The 23175-nt window shown below is 39.8% G+C and overlaps 1 pseudogene; it reads left to right on the top strand.

Moving 5' to 3' along the window:
* LOC131478767 (histone-lysine N-methyltransferase PRDM7-like) overlaps nt 1-22331 on the top strand; it is a 107304-nt pseudogene extending 84973 nt beyond the window's left edge.
* Nucleotides 22332-23175: the final 844 nt, after the last annotated feature.

The raw sequence follows: 23175 nt of genomic DNA on the forward strand, positions 1-23175 counted from the left end.
GTATATGGGCTTCTCAAATAACGCATCTGCAACAGCAGCAACAGAAGAAAAGCAATGCATTTATTAGATGCTTGTGCACATTTCTTAAAAAAACAAAGCAGGATTATAAATAGAATGAATCATGCTCTCAAATATTGATAGTTTTGTAAATAAATGTGATTTTCTAGCACTTTGTGAATTTCCTAAAGAAGGAAAACTCAGTACATCTAGCTTATCACTTGCACTGCTTTTTGAGTCTCTCAACATCAATTCTGAGTTGTGAGGAAACACTGTTTTGCAGTTCAGTGTTACCCACATAATGTAGGACATTGATTGTTATTAAATTCATTATAAGGCCATGTGCAGCTGAAACCATATGCCAAGGTTTACATGTTAAAATGATATCTTGTTTTTATTTGAACCACCAACATGGAAACAGAATGGATGACACTGTGTGGTTGATTCAGCAGATTGTTCCAAAGAACAATTCAAACTGTTGCCCACGTAATTTGGTAAAGAAGACAATCTCCTCATCCAAATTAGAAAATTATAAGACATGTAAGATTTACAATGCTGACAAATCACTGCATCAGTTGTGAGTAAAGTTAATTTAATCTGGCCTATTTTCCCTTGTGTATGGCAAGTAATCTAACCAGAATTCCCCACATATTAACCTGTGATATATTGATGAGAAAGGACTTGGTAATTTCCTGTAATCTGAGTCAAATGTACATTTCATCCTATGGTCGATAAAGGAATGCTGTAGTCTTCATGGAATAATTGTCTTGAATTTTTAGTTTTTCTTGACATTAGAATCTTGTAATAGATGCAAGGTCAGGTGTATGTTGGAGATTTGAAAATTGAGAGGAGAACTATTTTCTCAGTTTTCTTCTGTGTTATTGCATATTAATATTCCACATATTTGCAACAGAATATTCTGAAAAACACATACTAAACTTTCAGAATTGCCTTTGAAATTTGGATAGGATAATTTAACTGCACAGATGGAAGAGAAGTTGAATCCTAATTGAATATAGATAAAAAGTTAATCCAAACTTGAATTATCCTGTCATCTTATTCTGATACATTTCTCCTTACATTGAAATAAATTATTTAGCATGTTAAACATATATGTTCTTTTAAAATTTTGCCTTCAATAGAGAAATAGGGAAAGACATATCTCAGTGAAATTCCTGGATCAATGACATGCTCTACTGGAATTCTTATCTTGCCATATACCTCTTAGGATCCACATTTTTACAGTTGTGCACCCTAGAAAGGAATAGGTGATTGCCAAGAAACATATTTCCTGCTGTTCATGAAGAAGTTTGAGTTTGAGTTTCTTTCTCACCCAAATGACTGACCTAGTCCTGATGACTGTAAAAATCTCAACAATTGCTGCAAGCTTGCCTTGTGCATCATTGGAGAGAAGAACAATCAAAATGAAAGGGGCAGGGGTCTTTGCCTGGAGAGCTATCAAGATTTATTTTCAGTGTTTCAGTTCTTACATACTTATAAAGCAATAACTCAAACACAACTCAGAATTAGATCATGAATGTAAGCAGGAAGTTCAAAGAAAATTAACAAGGGAGCTTTGTCAAAGCACTGTTAAAATGCAGAAGAGATAAAGAGTACTGTCTGCCCTTGGTTAACTGATTAGACCGACCACGGATGTTCGCGTTTCCAAAGGAGTGCATGAAAACAACTTGGAGGACTCAGTGGTGGTACCATGTATGCTGAGTGAGTGGCCCTGTTCCTCCTCTTCCTAGATACTCTTTTTGACACATCCCCAACCTTGAATCTGTCACCCTCCATTTACCTTGTTGGATGCATTCCAACAACAAGCACGACCTCACCACATACATTGAAACACTTACCCACAGACTTCTCATATCTAACAATAGGAGTTAACTGATGGAGATTGTCAAAGGAAACTGGAAGGTACACTTAGATTAAAGTGAGAATAGCCTTCTTTTGTAGAATTATAGTATAGGCTGATTTAGTTGCTGGGCTCCATGCAGTAGGTTTGGATAACACAGCAACTTCAAAAGTGTGAAGAGAACAGCTCCTTTGTTTGGCAGGACCTAGGGTAGCTGCCAGCAGTTTGGCAGGGTCTGGTGGGTGTCTCTCTAACCACCTTGACACAGTTTCATCCCCTTTTTGCACAGACACTCAGCCACTACACTAAGAATTGTGCAATCAATTGAGGCATTGCAGTGAAGATCTGCTGTGCAGTGCCAGTTATGGCTTATTTCACTTGCCTTTGCCTAGCTAATTATTATTAGGAACTTGTAACTGGAATAAAGGTTATAACACATCTTCTAGTTTTTCTTTTGCAATCCTAACCATTAAACATTTTGGAGAGTATAAACCAGATAAAATAATCTCTCTCACTTCCTTACACTTACACTTACATAGCATAAAACTTATTTCAAAGTCAACAGATTGTTAATGAAAGAAAAGCTTTGGCCAAGGTAAGTTACATGGAGTACAAATTACTTGAAAGTGTGTCACTGAAACATAAGTCCACATAGTATGCACCAAAGGGATTTGGGTTAAAGGAAGTATTTCAAGATTATTTGTAACAAAATTGTGCAGTTTTAAGACCCTGTTGTCTTGCGAAAGACTGTTTTACCATAGAAAAGATAAAAGTAACTTTTTTCTAAATACCTTTACATTGTTTAATTTTAACAACAAAATGTTCTCATTGTCAGACTGTTTTGATGGCACTGCTCTGTTCTATCTATGTCTTGTGTGGAATTGTGGTCACTTTAGCTTTTTTTTTCCTCAGGATAGATTTGGGTATTCATGATCTCTTTTCTTTTCTGAGAAGATTGTTGTTTGGATTTTGATTGGGAGTTCTTGAATTGCTTCATTACTTTTAGTAATATAGACTTGTTCTTTAAATATATTTATATGCATTTTAGTGCACAGTCAGATAAAAAGAGAGAAGGAGAAACAGAGAGGAAGATCGTCCCTCTGCTGATTCACTCTCCAAGTGGCAACAGCAGGCAGAGCTGAGCCTACCAATATCCTGGAACCAGGAGCCTCTTCCTGGTCTCCATCATAGTCGCAGTGTCCCAAGGTTTTGAGCCATCCTTGCCTGCATTTTTCAGGGTACAAGCATGGAGCTGGATGGGAACCAGGACTAAAATTTGTAGCCATAGTGTTTCCTGACATGTGTAAATTGAGGATTTATTTGTTAAACAGCCAACCTGGACCAAATATGGACATTTTCATGATGCTGATTATACAAGTCTAGAAACATGGTGAATTTCTCCATGCTTTACTTTCTGTATATCTCTAATGGGGTTTGTTGTGATTTGGTTTGATTAGATTTGATTTGATTAAGGTTAGCCTAATTAGTATTCTGTAATGTTTATCATAGATTTCTTTTGCCAGAGTCCAGCTCCATTTGAGTTCAGAATTCAAGAAGGCTGCATGGGTGATGCACAAAGAGGAATAAAACAGACCACTACAATTCCAGTATCATAATGGACAATGCGGGAAAGCTGCTCCCTTTAATTTATAGAAGCGATCTCAAGTTTGACACAGATTTTTGACATCAATGTCAAATGGGTGTATCCAGGTGTAATTCTGCCATTGGTTTCACCTAAAAACAATAGAAGTTCCTAGTACAAATCTTATGCTATAACTAAATCTTTTATCACAAAGAAAAGGAGAACCTAAAGAACAAGGAAAGAATGAAACGCTAAATGCAAGCCCCTTGATTAGCATGAGGTCAATGGAGACAGCCAAGGCAGTAAGCATAATAAAAGGCCCTTTTGCAAGATATTATCATGGACCTTAACCTCCAAGCTCACACTGAGTATAAAGCCAACACCATGGTAGCAAATAATGCCTGAAAGGATTCGAATTCTTTGTCAGGGTAGTCCAGTGTGTTCATGCAAAGGAAGGTAGAGCTGCATTCAGGTTGTAGAGACACCCACTGGGCCCTGCCATAGAGCAGGCAATTTCTTGAGGCCATGCCTGCAATGGACAAATAATCTTCACACCTTTGTCCCCCATATCCACTGCATGTGCCCCAGCACTTCCCCTACTCTTATTATTAAATTTGAGTGTGTGGAGTTCTCTGCGAGTGTTTGAATCATGGAGCTCAATCATTGGAACGTGAATGGGCCAAAAGACAACACAAAGAGGAGAGCAATTAGTGTGATTCTGAAAATAAGAGAAAATGGAGGAAATATCTTGTCAGAAATGAAAGATGAAAGAGATTGCAAAAATTGATTAGCAACACATCCTATTTAATGGCCTGAAGGTGGGAGTGAGAGATGGCAGAAATCTGGGCATTTAATTTGTGCATGCTAACACTAGGAGATGTGTCACTCCATACACTTGGAGGTGAACTTTAATATCACTCTGAGAGACAATGGAGTCATTAAAAGGGAGAGGAGTGACGCAAATGAGTTTGTAAATGGTGTGGCAAGTGGTACCAAATCTGGTTTTAAATGTTGAATTTCATTGCCAATGAATGATGATATAAGCTAACAACAAGTGAAACCAAACTATGTAAGGTGCATGCCAAAGATACCAATGATCCTTCCATCTTTGGCAGAGAATACCATTTCCCATCCAAGGTTTAGCCATTCTTATCCAGCAGCCAGAGACAAGAGTAGCAACTTTGCACAGTTTTGGCAAGCTACAGGTGAGTTTCATAATTTTTAGTCTGACATCTCCAAGCATTGAAATAATTTGCATTTGCCTACACAGAAGATGAAATGGCCACTTGATTTGGAAACTTCATGAATTAACATTGCTGTAACACTCACTGATACAAACATGCAATAGAGTATGTGTGAGATGCTAAGAGTGATTTTTTAACAGATGCACATGAGTATGGCTATGAATTTAAAAAACTAGAAAAGTTACCGCAAAATTCCACATCTAGGATTATCTATGAACAGTGAATAAATGTGCATATATGGTTTTACTAAGTGGAAATTTAATAGCTTCATATCTCTAGTGCAATATTTCAATCTGTTAGTTCATTTCAGCTCATGGTGTAAAATCCATGGAACAGACACATTCTAACACATGAAGTCCCACAAACAGCTGGATATTGTCTACATTACTTTTCCCAGTCTGGCACAGAATCACTGAAATACACATGACATACATGTCACAGAATTTGTTGCTTATTCAGTGTTATTATAAATTAACACATTTTTTACTGAAACTTTCACTATGACCTCTGTATCTCACTTCAATTGCCATGGCAGACAAGGTTGTATGATAAACGCCATAATGCTGAGCATTTTTACACATCTCCAACAGATCAAAGTCTAAATTTAAAGCACCCTGGAGCACACTGCTTTATACCATTCATTCATCCAGACCTAATAAGATTCATCCTGGGAATGAAGGGATGGTTCAGCATATGGAAATCCATAAATGTGACACATCACATCCAAAAACTGAAGAACTAAAACCATATAATAGTATCAATAGATACAGAAAAATCCTTTGACGAAATCCAACATCACTGCCTGTTCATAGAAGGAGCAATCCATAACCTAATCAAAGCAATGTATGAAAAACCCAATGCCAGCATCATGCTGAATGGAGAAAAACTGGATCCCTTCCTACTGAGATCTGGAACAAGACAACGATGTTCACTATCACCACTGCTATTCAATATAGTCCTAGATGTACTCGATGAGACCATAAGACAAGACAAAGGTATCAAAGGAATCCAAATTGGACGTTCAAATGGGAATGGATGAATTCAAGCTTTCACCGTTTGCAGGTGACATGATCCTCTACATAGAAGAACCAAGAAACTCAATAGAGACTCCTAGAACTTCTGCAAGAATTTGGTAAAGTGGCAGGGTACAAAATTAATGAACAAAAATCAACAGCCATAGTGTATATGAACAGCCCCAAAATGGAAGAAGATCTAACCAGTAAGTTACCATTCAAAACAACAGAGAAAAGTATGAATCATCTAGGAATAAATCTAACCAAAAATTTAAGAGACCTTTATGAAGAAAATTATAAAATGCTTAAAAAAGAAATTCAGCAAGACCTCAAAAAATAAAACAATCTCCCATGCTACTGGGAGGGCAAAATCAATATCATTAAACTGCCTATACTACCAAAAGCAATACATACATTCAGCACAATCCCAATCAAATTGCCCAAAACAGTCTACATTGAACTGGATAAAATGATGCAAAGGTTCACCTGGAAACACACAAGAAAAACCACGCATAGCTAGAACCATTCTGAAAAATAGGAAATTAACAGGGGGAATCACAGTCCAGTACCTCTAGACATACTATAGGGCAGTGGTTATCAAAACAGCCTGGTACTGGCACAAAGATAGAGAGGAAGATCAATGGTACAGAATAGAAACACCAGAAGGAAACCCACACAGATACAGCCAAATAATCTTTGAGAAAAAGACAGAGGACAATCCAAGCAAATGGGAAGGTCTCTTCAACAAATGCTGTTGGGACAACTAGTTGATAGCCTGTAGAAACAAGAAGATAGACCCATATTTTAACCATGCACCAAGTTCAAATCTAAATGCATAGAAGACTTAAACCCACACCCAGAAATCTTCGAACTTTTGGAAGGAAATGTTGGAAACACATTGCAAGATTAGGTGTAGGCCCTGACTTCCTAAAACGGACACCAAAAGCACTAGCAATCAAGGCCAAAGTAAACAAACGGGGCTTCAAAAAAACTAAGAAACTTCTGTACAGCAAGGGAAACAATCAACAAAGTAAAAAAGCAACCCACAGAATGGGAGATCTTTGCACACTACATAGGTGATAGGGGGCTAATCTCCAGAATATACAAGGATCTCCAGAACAACCAAAACAGCAAAACAAACAAACCACTCAAGAAATGGGCAGATGCTTCACAAAGGAACAAACCCAAACAGCAAACAAACATATGCAAAAATACTCATGTTTGTTGGCAATAAGGGAAATCCAAATTTAGACAACAATGAGGTACCACCTAACAACACCTGCTGGCAAGGATGTGGGGAAAAGGGAACCCTGCTCTGGATCTCTACTGTCCCTCGCAATGACCATCGGGATCGCTCTGAAAACCCCTCATAGCAAACAAATAATCATACAAACTAAAAAAACCTAAAATAAATAGACAAACAACAAAAGGTAGAGATTGGAATCTGACAAGAAAAAGCTGGCATGAATTGGCTCATGCCTCGTTGGGTGGGACACAAACATTAGTCACTCCTCACCATGGTGTTGAGGATTTTCCTGCACACCCCCCCAAAATAAAAATGTTCTGCAAGTTAAATGTCGACAAATGTCTTGTTAGAGTTACAAGCCAGTCTAGATTGTCCTAAAATCTGCCAAGATCAGCAAAATTATACTTCAACACAACAAATGGCTAAATACTAAAATGAAATAGACACGAGACAGCTGAATGGTACCTTATAGCCATTTTAAGGTATAGAGCAGCCGGTCCTGTATATAAACTAAAATTGAAATGTCAATGAGCTAACCAGAGGTTGTGGTTAAGAACTTGCTTTTCTTTTTCTTTTTTCTTTTTTTTTTTTTTTAACATACTAGTTACGCAAAATCATGTCAATTCCATAATGTTGCAAATTGCTGTTAATGTTATATTGGGACTCTTAATGACTGGGATGATATTCTACCAGCTCTAACTTCGGACCAGAAATGGTCTCCCCAAGAAGCTGTTCAACCCCTTGGGAAATAAGTAGCTGGACTCTATGCTTGGTATATGTTTGTAAGGAAAGAATCTTGATTGAATTTGAACTGTAATACAGCATCAATGTGGCGGAAACCACAGCGGGCACTTGGGTGCAAAGGGGTGGTAGGATTCCCAGAGACTATGAAACTGACACATAATGCAAAATAATTATTAAAAAAATCATACTCCATTTTTCGGCCTCACATTTTGAAATCTCAAGGTCACACAGCCCATGTGGATACTGTAGGAAGACTGTTCTCAAGTATCATAGGCAACCATCTTATCAGCCTAGTGCACTTTTCTCAATATGCCATTTTATATCTTGACCACAGTAAATGCATTATACTACTAAAACATAAAACACAAATTCCAAAGATTTTTGAATCTATGAGATGAAAATAGTGAAATTCAATAGGAGATAGATTCAGAAATGGGTAAGAAACAGTTTTGGCTATGTTTACATAGCTTTGCATATATAAACAAATAGCATAAAATAGAGAGCACCTTTAGAAATTTTAACAGTAAGGATGAAACATTCCAGAGAGAAAGGCATCTGTGTAGTAGAGATTATCACACAAGACACACTGGAATGAAGTTGGGTAAAATTTATAAACACCTGAATAATGATATAAACTAACAACAAGTGAAACAAAACGATGTAAGGTGCATGCCAAATATAGCAAATGACCTTTTCCATCTATGACTGCTCATTATCCAGTCAAGCACATCAAGGCAATGACCATTCTCTTTCTGTATTCAATTCCTAAGCTCCCAGTGAATTTCATCTCTAACCTGGCTGCTCTGATGTTTTGACTATCCCTGCAATTTAGATGGCCTGCCTGTTTGTTGACTGCCACATGTATATCTGATTTCTGCTGTGCTGCTGTGCTCTTGTCACTTCTGCTGTATGCAGGGGATTCCAGGTATTCCACTGCTCTTGACCAGATTTCTTTTCCTGGAAACTGCCCTTTGTGATTCACCCTCACTAATGATTCTCCTTCAGGTAAACCTGTCTGCACCTTAGACTGTCATCTTTCCCCTTCAATACTTAGATTCTGAAAGAAACAAATCCAGCTCAAAAAGTACACCCCACATCTATGGCAGCCAGTTGAATGCAAAAAGAAAACACAATGAAAATCAGGTAGGAAAATAATACAAAATAATCAGCAACTTGAGGAAATGACCAGTACCTATTCAGACACAAATAATAATGGTAACTCAACAATGCAGAGTTACATTCATTTTGCAAGAAGAATGTGGGAAGAAATTCTCCCTGATCAATGTGCAAAGGACACAAATTAGGTACTGAAATGCTTATGGAAAAATGATAATATCAGATTGTTGGTTTTCAATAATAAACCCATACGCAAATGGCCTTTAAAGTCTTAAACCAAAAGATTATACTTACCTAATGTATTAAATAATAAGATAGTCCATTTGCTGTCTCTAAGTATTGCAACTCACCAATGGAAATACACAGATACGGAGTGAAAAGGTGGTAGAGAAATTCCATGTCAATGGAGAAAAATGGACATCAGTCATTCAGATATCAGAAAAAAATCATACAAGAAACGAAGATGTGTTTCTGTAAAAGATAATGAAATATTCCATATAGAGAAATGCTTTTAGAAGGTATATATGGACCAACATCATGGCACCACCTTATTTAAAGCATTTGTTAATACATGCAAAGTAGGACAAAGGATTCAATACAAGTATAGTCAAACATTTAGATATTTCAGCTTCATCACACTCACACACACACACACACAACACACACACACATCAAAAACCAGAGAAATAGTATATACTATGGGAAAAGATATCTAAGACTGTAAAAACTGAATTGTAGAATGTTTACTTTGTGACCACCATTAAATGAGAAGGAATCAACAGCTAATGAAACTGTAGGAAGTGTGCAAAGAAAGAGAACTGCAATAACATGCTCCTGGAAGAATAACCGACCATGGCAGATATCAAAAGAAAACTGAAACATGCCTGGAAGTGAATGAATGTAACAACACAGCAAGTCACAACTTGCAACAAGAAAATGAATAATATAAACTAATACCTATAGTGATAATCACAAAAATAGCATATAAGTGATCTCTTAATGCCACATAAACCTTAATCAAAAGTGTAAATGAGGACACTAGAGATAATACTATCCCTGAATAACTGAATTGTGAAAATTCTCAACAAATACTAGCTAATCATATCCCTCATCTCACTAAGAACATTACCCACTTAGAGAATGTATGAAAGTTGTGCAACGATTATTCCTAAAGAAGGTCAAAAATATTACACAAGACTACAATCTATAAAACGAATGAAAGCATTGCTTAACTCAATAGACCAAGGAAAAACATTGGTTGCAATATAATAGGCTTTTGTGCTGAAAATATAAAGCAAAGTTGGAAATGAACAATGTTTCTCAAAATGAGCAATGCTTTCAACACGCATAGCTCAATATCATATTGAATAGGGAAAAATCTGTAGATATATGCTAGTATCATGAGACAAGGAAAATGCATGCTTTTATTCCGGTTAGTAAATAGAATCCAGGATATCTTAATCAAAGAAATGAAAATCAACTGGATACAAAGTGTAAGAGAGGAAGTCAGGAGAATATTTGGGGCATATCAAACTATTATCTGCACAAGGGAATACAGACTACCATAAGACTACTACTAGAGCTCACAGGAAAGTTTAGGGGAATTGTTAGGTAGAAAATCATCCCATTTAATTTGGCAAATGTTGATATACAAGCAGCCCTATGTCTAAATGAAAAAACAATTGAATGAATCAAAATAGCAACTCTAAGGAAACTCAGTGAGTTACAATAAAGAATGGCAAATAGACAAGAACATCAATCCAAGATATCAATGAATGACAGTAAGTTGATTAAGCTGATTAGGAAAAACCATAAGATTCAGCAGAAAATAGCCTCTATCAGTGAACACAATAGGATTGGTAGTTTTAGCAGCAGAATAGACAAACTGGCTAAACTGCTGCGTGTCAAAATGTCTCCTTCAATCAGTTGTAGCATCATAGGAACAAAGCATGATGATTGCTTCAGAATAATAATATGCTTATAGGTTCAGTAATATACGAAGACTGATGTGTTTCTTTTAACTATTTATTTATTTATTTATACTGGAAAGGCAGATTTACAGTGAGAGGGTGATTCAGTGTGAAAGATTGACCACCGAATACTTTAGTCCCAAATAAGCCCCAATATCCAGAGCTGAATCTAGCCAATCTGAAGCCAAGAACTCAAAGCTTCTTCCTGATTTCCCACTTGGGAGCAGGGTCACAGGCTTTGGGCCATCCAGTACTGTTTTCCCAGGTCACAACAGGGTGCTCAGTGGCAATTTCAGCAGCCAGGTCACTAACCAGCATCCATGTGTGATCACAGCACATGCAAAGTATGGTTTTACTTATTGGGCCAACACGCCAGATTCTAAGTCAGTTGTCTTTATGTCAATATCCTCAATAATTTAAAAATACTCTAAGACTTCTGTGTACCAATTTATAAATACATGGTATTTCTTAACAGTATTTAAGGTTCCTGAATATTCTTTTTTGAGGTTCTCTGGGCAACACTTCTCTGTAGACCTTCTGGATGAAGCTTTCATCACAATAAAACAAACTGAAAGGTGGCTTAAGATTATAACTGCTGTTGCCTTGAGAAAGTAGATTCAAACTAAAGCAAGTAAATACGCTATCTGTTGAATATGTGTGTCTTCTGCTTTTAAAATGTTAATTCTTTGTCAACAAGAGAAAGTGACAGAGACAGAATAAAGGGGGACACATGGGCAACGCTTAAAGGCTGAAAGACTAGATATTCACCTTGCACGTGACACTGAAATCCACATAGGAGCTGCACCATCTCCTCCTAGCAGGTGGCCAAATCCAGCCTCCCATGAATTGCATCAAGATCAGGTTTTTTCTTCCGCAGCAATCCCTATTTCTCTAACACAGTGATTGTTAAGGAATATCGAGCTAACATCAATGGTGAGATGTTTCTCAGAGATTAGATTTTGGACATGAGTGACAGGTAACTGGACATTACAGGCCCCGGTCTCCCAAGGATTAACTCCACAGCTTAGCTTGTTTCTCAGAGGGAAACAGGATGAGCAATTTTGGCCTGATACATCTAGCCACTGGCTTAACCGCAAGTTCCTGCTTCCTGTTTGTCAAGTTATCTGCCAAGGGATTGGATAAACCCTGAGAGGAACTCAAGGGATTTAGGGTGGCCACTAGAGGATTGGATAAACACTGGGAGGAACTCAAGGGATTTAGGGCGGCCACTACTGGGAGGAACTCAAGGGATTTAGGGTGGCCACTACTGGGAGGATCTAGAGGATTTAGGGTGGCCACTTGAGGACTGGATAAACACTGGGAGACCAGCTTTCCAAGGTCTTGCAAGGCCTTACGGAACCTTTTCAAGAATTTGTGGACCGTATTATGCAGGTTGCTAGTAAGATCTTTGGTAACGTGGAACCAGCTATGCCAGTAATTAAGCATATAGCCTTTGAAAATGCTAATAAATATTGTCAGGATGCTCTCAGGTTCCACAGAGATAAGTCCCTGCATGATTATCTGAAAATTTGCAGACATATTGACTCCACCCATGCCCTTGGGCAAGTGATAGCAGCCACTGTTCAACACGCTCAACCCCACCCTAGGGCGCCTCCCAAAACCTGTTTCAGATGTGGACGGCCTGGACATTTTAAAAAACAGTGCCCCAAAATTCCGTGACAAGGAAGATCACCCCCGCAATCCTTGCAGGCCCCAGATCTTTGTCCAAGATGCCATAAAGTCTATTATTGGAGCAGTGATTGTAGGTCCAGATATGATGCCCAAGGCAATCCCCTATCGGGAAATGGGGTCAGGGGCCCGCTCCGGGCCCCGCAACCTCAGGTGTACGGAGCCCAGCAGACACCTGTAACCTCTGGAACAGGGCAGACTCCTTCCAGAGTCCCTCTCCCATGGCGAGGAACACCAACATTTCAACCCTCCTCAGAGCAACACCAGGTAGCACAGGACTGGACCTCTGGGCTACCTCCGGAGAGGCATTGACCCTGCTCCTGGGGCCCCAACGGATAAAAACAGGAGTCAGGGGCCCCTTGCCTAAGAATACCTTGGGCTTGATCCTAGGAAGAAGTAGTGCTACTATGCATGGAATCAGAGTACTCCCAGGAGTGATAGATGAGGATACCCCAGCAGAAATAGAGGTCATGGCAGAATCAGCCAAAGGCACTATAATCATTCCACCAGGAGCTAGATTTGCCCAGCTGATCTTGATCCCCAAGGTTCCAACTGACAACCCCATTGTTAAGAGAGATAGACAAGGAGGATTTGGACATTCTGGCCCCTTGGCATGTTGGGTCTCCGACATGCAAACCCGACCCACCTTACACTTAGAGATAGAATGGAGAAAATTCACAGGTTTACTTGATACCGGGACAGACAGTACAGTTATATCCCAGGCACAGTGGCCAAGTTCCTGGCCATTAGAGGCCACTCCAACTGTTCTCCAAGGGATAGGAACTTCTCAGCTACAGAAAAGTGCCAGGTTGTTAAGGTGGAAGGATCAAAAGGGGCATTCAGGAGTTTTCCAGCCGTATGTCTTACCACATATTCCTATCAATCTGTGGGGACGAGATTTGTTGAGTGCCATGAATGTTGTATTGACCTCTCACCCTGTGCCAAATATGCTTAATAGACAGGGATACTTTCCTGGAAAAGGTTTGGGCAGACATCTTCAAGGTGACCCCCAACCAGTCTGAGACAGGGTTAAAAATTAGAGGCTGCAATTGAATTGGTAAAGGAACAGCTTGAGAGAAATTAAAAGAAGCCCATTGTTTACAGGCCTTTGCCTATATTTTAATATAACTCATAAAACAGGCATCCCTTTTAATCCTCAGGGTCAAGCCATTGTCGAACATGCCAACCGCACCCTTAAAGTTTATCTAGAAAAAGTAAAGAAGGGGGATGTGGCCGAGCATTGCAGCTCACCCCATTCCTTACTGGCATCTGCAATCTATGTGTTAAATTTTTTAACTGTCACTAATAATGTAGCTCCTGCAGAGCGCCATTGGCTTCGCCCTGCTAATGAGAATAAAGGCCAAGTAAAATGGAAAGATCTGGCCACAAATAAATGGCGAGGACCAGATCCAGTACTAACGTGGGGGCGAGGCTCCGTTTGTGTTTTTCCCCGGGATGCAGAAACACCTAGATGGGTTCTCGAGAGACTTACACGGCAAATCTCCTTGGCTCCAACTCAGCATGATCCCACTCCTAATGATGTCCTTGCAGGATAGGAGACCCTGACAGCAGTGGTGCAACTTCCTGGTATCCTGCCCATGGGAAACGCAGATCTCCAGCTGCTCCCCGATTTACCATCATATATGTGTTACCCCAGTGAAATGGCATTTAACTGGCAGCATGGATGCTTTAGGAACAAAGCGGAACCTTGGCCATGGGGCTGATGGTCGTAGCCATGATTGCAGTACTGTTTACTCTTCTTTGCCGCCTATGCAGGCAACAAGCCAGGGAGCAGATCATTATTTGACAAACCATGATGGTTTTAGCTGTGGAAAACCCTAGCGCTCAAGTTTGGTGAACTTGGTGTGATGGGCAGCCAGAGACGGGTAAGATCTGGCAGCGCTGATGACCAACGTAAGACAGGGATTCCCCAGGTGGAGCTCCCCATGACGGGTAAGGCGTCAACTGATGGCTGGACAACCTAAGACAGGCGTCCATTAAAAAAACAAAAAAGAGGGACATGCAGGGCCCTGTCTCCCAAGGATTAACTCCACAGCTTAGCTTGTTTCTCAGAGGGAAACAGGATGAGCAATTTTGGCCTGATACATCTAGTCACTGGCTTAACCGCAAGTTCCTGCTTCCTATTTGTCAAGTTATCTGCCAAGGGATTGGATAAACTCTGAGAGGAACTCAAGGGATTTAGGGTGGCCACTAGAGGATTGGATAAACACTGGGAGGAACTCAAGGGATTTAGGGCGGCCACTACTGGGAGGATCTAGAGGATTTGGGGTGGCCACTTGAGGACTGGATAAACACTGGGAGGAGCTAGGGAGAGTATAAAAGAAAGCCTGGAGTTGCAGTAAAGATCAATCTGTCATCGATCGGCATTCGGTGTACTGCGTCTTGTGTTGTGTTGTCCTCTGTGCGCTGTCTGTGTTGTAACCCTAGTCCCTCCGCTCAGCTCGGATTACATGGCGACGCAGGCGTTGCCAACAGGCCATGGGATTCTATCCTGTCCTGCATACTTCTCTTCCTGTTGGAAATAGAGCATGCTGTTCCTATCCACATCTCTTCTTGCACTGAATACCACCAATTTCACTGGAGTGATGGGAAACTTTTGTACGCTTTTTTTTTTTATTAATCACGTTGCATCATGTGACACAGATTCATAGGCTCTGGGATTTCCCCCATGCCCTCCTCCCTTGGTGGATTCCTCCAACTTGTTGCAGTAATACAGTTCAAATCCAGGCAAGATTCTTTCATTGTAATCATATACCAAGCATAAAGTCCAGCATCTTATTGTCCAGATCAATTCAACAGTTTGTTGGGGAGACCTTCTCTGGTCTGAAGGTAGAACTGGCAGAATATCTTCCCTATCAATTACAAGCCCCAGCACAACATCAACAACATTGTACAACATTACAGAATTAATTGATACAGTATTGAGTAGTCAATACATTATAACAGTGCAAGTTCTTAACCACCTCCTGTGATTACTTCATTGACACTTCAGCATTTTGTTTGCACTCAGCCCCGGCTGCTATACACCTTAAGGTGGCTATAGGCTACTATTCAGCTGCCTCGTATCGATTTTCATTTTATTATTTAGCTGTTAATTGTGTTGATGCATAATTTTGCTGAAATTGGTAAATTTTAGGATAGTTTTACACTGGCTTATAATTCTAATCAGGCCTTTGTTTACACTTGAGGTGTAGAACTGTTTTAGTAGGGGTATGCAGGGAAATCACCCTTACCCTAGTGAGGAGTAAGTAATCTTTCCATCCCATCTAGTAAGGTATATGTGGATCTACGCTGATCATATCCTGATTGGTTCTAAGCTTTCCTTGTATTTTTCTGACTCTCTATTATATTTGATTGATTGATTGATTGATTGATTGATTGATTGATTGATTGATTGAATTTTGTGGTGTGAGGCTCCAGGGTATTCCTGAAGGTCATTGCAAAAGAGGGTGGCGATCCAAAGTTGGAACTAAGTAAGGACCAGAAGAAGCTCCTCTCCCTAGTCCCGAAGGAAATTTGTTGTTCTTCTGTTTCTGCAAATCTCTCAGGACTCCTTGGGTCCTGTTGTTCCAATGACCTTGGGTCTGGTGAGGAAGGAATTTGGTCTGTTCCATCCCATGTGATAGATCCAGATGGGGCTGGGTGACCTTGGAGTTCTCAGCCTCGGAAGGCACTCAAATGCACCATGTGTTCCTAGTCTTTTGGGATGTAGTCCTTAGTGCCCATACTGATAGTCTTTGGTGAGAATCCGAGTCTTCAGGCTTGGGATACAAGCCTCCTCTTGTCCACCTGCTCTACTCTGGGGTCCCCCCCTGCTCTGTGCATATGACCTCCTGTTAAGAGGTTGTCAGGATTGCTCTTGATTCCCCCTGTATGTCTTTATAATTTAATGATGGTTTGATGCTGATTTGAGTCTATTGTCTATGAATGACCTGCTATGTTTCTGATAGGTTATACTTTATGCCTTCTTCAGACATTCTAAGGAGATGGAAGATTTCCCTGTTCTTCCACCTCATTTCCGAGTAGCTTAGGGTCTTAAAAGTATATTAGGTTTTACAATTCTTTCATGTAGAACATAAGCAGTCTGATTCACATTAATTGTCTGTTGCTTGATACATCACAATATCATAATGCATTAGTTACACAGACTGTTTGAAGTTAAAATACTATTACAAGGCCTGGGGGCGTGGCCTAGTGGCTAAAGTCCTCACGTTGAACACAACAGGATCCCATATGAGCACCTGTTCTAATTTTGGCCACTCTACTTTCCATCCAACTTCTTGCTTGTGGCCTGGGAAAGCAGTTGAGGAAGGTCCAAAACTTTGGGACCCTGCACCCATGTGGGAGAAAAGCAAAAGTTCCCTGGTTCCCGGCTTTGGATCAGCGCAGAACTGGCCATTGAGCCTACTTGGAAACTGAATCATCGGACAGAAGATCTTCCTCTCTGTCTCTCCTCCTCTCTGTATATCTCATTTTGCAATGAAAATAAATGAATCTTAAAAAAATCAAGAGATGAAGCCAAAACTGCACAATTTAAAAACTAATAATAATATTATACTAACGGGGTACCATTTTCTGGATTGACATCGTCTCACCTTATAATAAGGCAAACATGTGGTATTTAACCTTTTGGGATTGGCTCATTTCCCTTAGCATAATGGTTTCCAGTTGGACCCATTTGGCCACAAAAAAAACGCATTTTGGTCCTTTAATAGTTGAGTAGTATTCGATGGAGTCAATGAGCCACAGCTTTCTTATCCAGTCTTCTGTTGATGAGCATTTTGGTTGTTTCCATGTTTTTGCAATTATTGATTGTGCTGCTATAAACGGTTCTAATTCTGGCAGCTCCACTTCCCATTCAGCTCCCTGTTGGTGGCCTGAGAGAGCAGTCAAGGATAGCCCAAAGCATTGGGATCCTGCACCCGTGTCGGTACTTGGAGGAGGTTCCTGGCTCCTGGCTCTGGATCAGCACAGCATCGGCCCTTGAGCTCACTTGGGGAGTGAATCATCAGACGGAAGAGCTTCCTCAATATCTCTGTCTCCTCTCTGTATATCTGACTTTGCAATAAAAATTAACCAATCTTTATCAAAAATAAGTCTCTTGGGAAAAATGATGCCACCATGTAATCCACGAGGCAGTGAGGAATTCAAATAAAGGAAAGAATGTATCTGGGATAAATGAAACTGAAATCTAAAACATCAAAAGATGGGATGCTGCAAAATAAATAAATAAATAAATAAAACAGTCAAAAACTGACAAACTAACAAATAAAACCCAGTATGGATCAGGTCATTGAAGTTATACTTTCCATGATGGTTTCTTTTTTTTTTTAGTAATTGGATGATATAGAAGTTGGTTTTATTGTTTTTCGGACAGAAAGAGGGTAAGTGGCAAGCGAACATTTAATGGGAAAAATATATAGCTTGCATAATTATAAAATAAAATCCAACAGTTTGCATGTTTAGGATCTTTCACAAGAATTTTTAGGTGATTTAGAAAAAATGAATTACACCACCTCACCTTGCCTTTGTCGCCCGTGAAGAAGTTTCCACAGCTGCAAGAAAGTCTCTTGAAGACCATCCTTCAGTGCCCAGGGGTGAGGGGATGCATTACGAGCAGAAGAGGGGGCTCATGTGGGTCTGCTGAACTGGGACACACACACACATTAGCATGTTTCCAACAAAGTCAGCACTCACTTGTGGATCTGCTTTCTCTTCCCCATGGTCCTTCTGCCAATTTCATCCCTTGAACCCTAAATCTTTTCTGAACTCAGCATCATTCGGTTATATCCAATTCTGTCAAGCAGCTCCTGGGGATCTGATATTAACCATACACTGAATACACAAAAAAATGTAGTCTATATGAGACAGATTGACATCCTGGGATTTGCTTATTGTCTACAACCTTTGTCTACACTCCTGAAGAATAGTATGTTGTTGTTTCCTTTTTTTTTATTAAATAAAGCAAACATTTATTAAATTGTGATAAAAATATTCCATCAAATTACAAAACCTAAGTAAGAAAAACAAATGGCACATGCTTAACTGTAGTAGGCATTCAAATGAAATTTGCATTCCCACAATATTATACAGTAATTAGAAAATACCAGCCAAAGTAATATTAGGATACTTTCACGTGTGGTCTCAACAAATTTGAACAGAAGCAAAATTTACAAAGGTAAATTTTACAGTGAAACATGGCAGTAGATTTAGGATCTTAACATGTTTATTTTACTATTATTAGACACTATGATACGAAAAATGAGAGGATTTACTTGGCATTTTTAATAAATATCTCATGGGCTGTTGTTTGCCTTACTGGTGAAAACATTTAACTGGCTAATCTCATTAATCCATTTTGTACATTTAGTAAGCATCAACTCTGCCCTACATAACTCATTTCTTCCTCCCAAAGACACTCCCATTCAGCTCACTGTTTGTGGCCTGTGAAAGCAGTCAAGGATAGCCCAAAGCTTTGGGATCCTGCACCCGTGTGGGAGACATGGAGGAGGTTGCTGGCTCCTGGCTCTGGATCAGCACAGCATCGGCCTTTGAGCTCACTTGGGGAGTGAATCATCGGACGGAAGATCTTCCTCAATATCTCTGTCTCCTCTCTGTATATCTGACTTTGCAATAAAAATTAACCAATCTTTATAAAAAAAAGTCTCATGGGAAAAATGATGCCACCATGTAATTCACGAGGCAGTGAGGAATTCAAATAAAGGAAAGAATGTATTTGGGATAATGAAACTGAAATCTAAAACATCAAAAGATGGGATGCAGCAAAAAAAATAAATAAATAAAAGTCAAAAATTAACAAACTAACAAACAAATAAACCCAGTATAGATCAGGTCATTGAAGTTATACTTTCCATGATGGCTTCTTTTTTATTTATTTATTAATTTTAATTCATTCATTACATTGTATTATGAGACACAGTTTCATAGGTACTTGGATTCTCCTCACCTCTCCCCAAACCCTCCAACCATGGTAGATTCCTACACATTTTGCATAACCACAGTTCAAATTCAGTTGAGATTCCTTCTTTGCAAGCATATACCAAACATAGAATCCCACATCTTATTGTCCAGCCAAGTTCAACGGCTTCTTAGGCATACCCTCTCTGGTCTGAAGGCAGAGCCAACAGAGCATCATCCCAAACAATTAAATGCCAGGGAACTTGAGCATTTTTTCTTATGTTTATTTGCCATTTGGATTTGTTCTTTTGTGAAGTGTCTGCCCATTTCCCATGCCCATTTCTTGAATGGCTTGTTTTTTTTTTTTTTTTTTTTTTTTGACATTTTGGTTGTTTTGTAGCTCTTTGTATATTCTATCACCTATGTAGTGCGTGAATATCTTCTCCCATCCTATGGGTTACTTTGTTACTTTGTTGATTATTTCCCTTGCTGTACAGAAGCTTCTTAGTTTGATGAAATCCCATTGGTTTGTTCTGGTCTTGATTGCTATTGCCTTTGGTGTCCTTTTTAGGAAGTATGGACCTACCCCCAGATCTTGCAGAGTATTTCCAACCTTTTCTTCCAAAGGTTTGTAGGTTTCTTGAGGTAGGTTTAGATCTGTTATCCATTTAGGTTTGATCTTAGTGTATGGTGAGAGTGTACAGTGAGAGCTTGACTTGTTTCCCGTTTGGATTCCTCTGATTGCTTTTTCTTGTCTTATGGCCTCAGCGAGTACCTTTAGGACTATGTTGAATAGTATTGGAGGAAGTGGACATCCCTGTCTTCTTGCAGATCTCAGTGGGAAGGGATCCAGTGTTTCTCCATTCAGTATGATGCTGGCGTTGGGTTTTTCATATATCGCTTTGATTATGTTGTGGTTTATTCCACCAATGCCTACCTTGGTTAGGGTTTTAGCAGGAAGTGGTGTTGGATTATATCGAAAGCTTTTTCTGCATCTATTGATACGATCATGTGATTCTTGTTTTACAGTTTTTGGATGTGGTATATCATATATATGGATTTCCGGATGTTGAACCATCCCTGCATTCCAGGGATGAATTCTACCTAATCTGAATGAATGATCTGTCCGATGTGTTTTTGAATTCTATTGGCTAGGATTTTTTTGAGAATCTTAGCATCAATATTCATCAAAGAGATAGGTCTGTAGTTTTCTTTCTCTGTTGGTTTTCTGTCTGGTTTTCGGATTAAGGTAATGTTGACTATATAGAACGAGTTTGTCAGGGTTGCTTTCTTTTCTATTGTTTTGAAGAGTTTGTAGAGGATTGGGGTTAGTTCTGTTCGGAATGTTTTGTAGAATTTTGAAGCATTGCCGTCAGGGACTGGCTTTTCTTTGATGGGAGATCTTTAATCATTGATTCAATCTCTGCTTCAGTTATGGGTTTGTTCAGTTCATTTGTTGCCTCTGGGCTAAGTTTTGGCAAGTGGTGTGAGCCTAAGAACTTTTCCATTTCTTGTTGGTCTTCTGATTTGTTGGAGTACAGTGCTTTGTAGTAATTTCTAAGTATGTCCTTAATGGTTGCGCTGTCTGTTGTTATGTTGCCTTTTTCATCTTTGATGCTGTTAATTCTTGCTTTCTTACCATAACATAAATCACTATGCTTAATAAACAGAACACAAAGATGGGCCTTGAGGAATCTAGGTCAACTGGGACCATTAGACTCCCTCTTTCTCTAATTAGCATTGATTAAGCCCATCCAGTGTCAAAAATTTCCTTAATACATGGAGATTCCATGAAATTGGTGCCTGGCAGTAATGTTTCTTAGTCTTTTGACAATTATACACTGTCAGAACAACTTCAGACATAAGACCTTCAATTGATGAGACAGTGAAAGACAAAAAAAAAAAAAAAAAGGAAACCGCTGGGTTCTGGGGACAGGCATTGACATGCAGTGGGCTAAGTCAATGACTGTGAAGCCTGCATCCCAAGTACTGGTTGCTCTACTGCCAAACCAATGGCTTTCCATGCATCCAGGGAAGTTTCAGAGAATGTCCTCAATCTTTGGACTCCTTGCCCACGTGGAAGACCTGGTTGAAGCTCCTGCCTGCCACTGTGTCCTTTCTGTGTCCCCATTCTAACCGTTCTCCTGGCAACTCTGTCTTTTGCCCTTTGTCCTCCTTGCTTCTCTGCCTCTCAAATAAAAATAAAATGCTAATCTTTATCAACTAAGCAAAACAAAACCAAACCTGGGATGTGGATGAGAGAAGGAAGCTGCATCTGGACAAGGGTTTCTGTGAGCAGTTCTGTGAGAGGATAAGAAACGATGAAGACTCCTCTACATTTCTGCGTCTGGATCTTGGACTCCCAAGATCGAGGAGAAAGATCCAAGAGAAAGGACTCCAAAGGATTGCCTTTGGGAAAGCTGAGTTGTGGAGCATGTATGGAAAGCTAGATGTAAGGAGTGTGTCCACTCATCCAATTCTGTAGCAGAAAACTGAATGAAATTTGGAGTTTAGGGAAACTCTGTGTGTTTCATGGCAGTCAAGGTGGGAGTAAGGTGGGCTTGAGTTTTGAGGATGACTAGTGAGGAAGGAAGGAAGAAAGCATGCTTATCACAATGAACACTGTATCTACAACTTGTACCTGGGAATTCAGTGATCTCATGAGAGAGGTATATGTTTGCAGGGAGAGCTCTTGCAGAATTGGGATTCAAGCAGGGTGGAGGCTATTACAGAGCACATGAGATTTGAATGTGACAGAGCATGGAAACTCAGGATTTATCTCCACCCGAGGTATGTGAACTCTGCCCGCAATGATGAGGAGCAGAATTTGGTGGCCTTTCAGTACCACATGCAGATATTTTACCGCACCTGCCAGGTCATCAAACCAGGCTGTGAGCTGCTAATACGGTATGGGGATGAGTATGGCCAGAAGCTGGGTATCAAGGGAAGCAATGAGAAGAAAAAGAAGGGAAGAAAAAAAAAGAGCTCACAACAGTGAGAGGTAAGTAGCACTGTTGTGTTGAAATAAGCAAAGGAGTCCCCTTGGGAATATTTGTGATTCAACTCTAAGGAGTCAAATGTAAGGTAAGGGCTGCCAAAGTTCAATTCAAATGTGATTTCCATTTAGCAAAAACATAGACTTACATATCAAAGGAAAGGAAGAGTTATAGAGAGACTCAAGCACAGAGATAGAGAGAGATAGAAAGGAGAGATCACCACCTGCTGTTTTATTCCCCAAAAGCTACACTCGGGCATAGTGTGGCATCTTATGGCTAAAGTCCTCACCTTGGACATGCTGGGATCCCATATGGACACTGTTTCATATCCTGACTGCTCCAAATCCCTTCCAGAATCCTGCTTGTGGCCTGGGAAAGCACGTGAGGATGGCTTCAAGCCTTGGGATCCTACACCCACATGGGGGACCCTGGAAGAAGTTTCTGGCTCACGACTTTGAATGGACACATCTGTGGTTATTGTGGCCACAGGGGAGTGAATCAAAAGACAGAAGATTTCCTCTCTGTCTCTGCACCAATCATGTATCTGCATATGATATATATAAATATATAATATAATATATATGCATATATATATGTACATATATAAATGCAATTAGATTTAATGCTGCATCTGCCAAAACTAGCTCTGGCTTGAGCCAGGTGTCTAGAATGCATCTAGGTCTCCCATGTATTTCAGTACTTGTAACATCTTGTGCTCTTTCCCTGGGTACATTAACACAGAGGAGATTGAACATGGAGCAACCAGAGCTCAATCTAA

The sequence above is a fragment of the Ochotona princeps genome, chromosome Y (assembly GCF_030435755.1).
Source record: "Ochotona princeps isolate mOchPri1 chromosome Y, mOchPri1.hap1, whole genome shotgun sequence".
NCBI classification, from domain to species: domain Eukaryota; kingdom Metazoa; phylum Chordata; class Mammalia; order Lagomorpha; family Ochotonidae; genus Ochotona; species Ochotona princeps.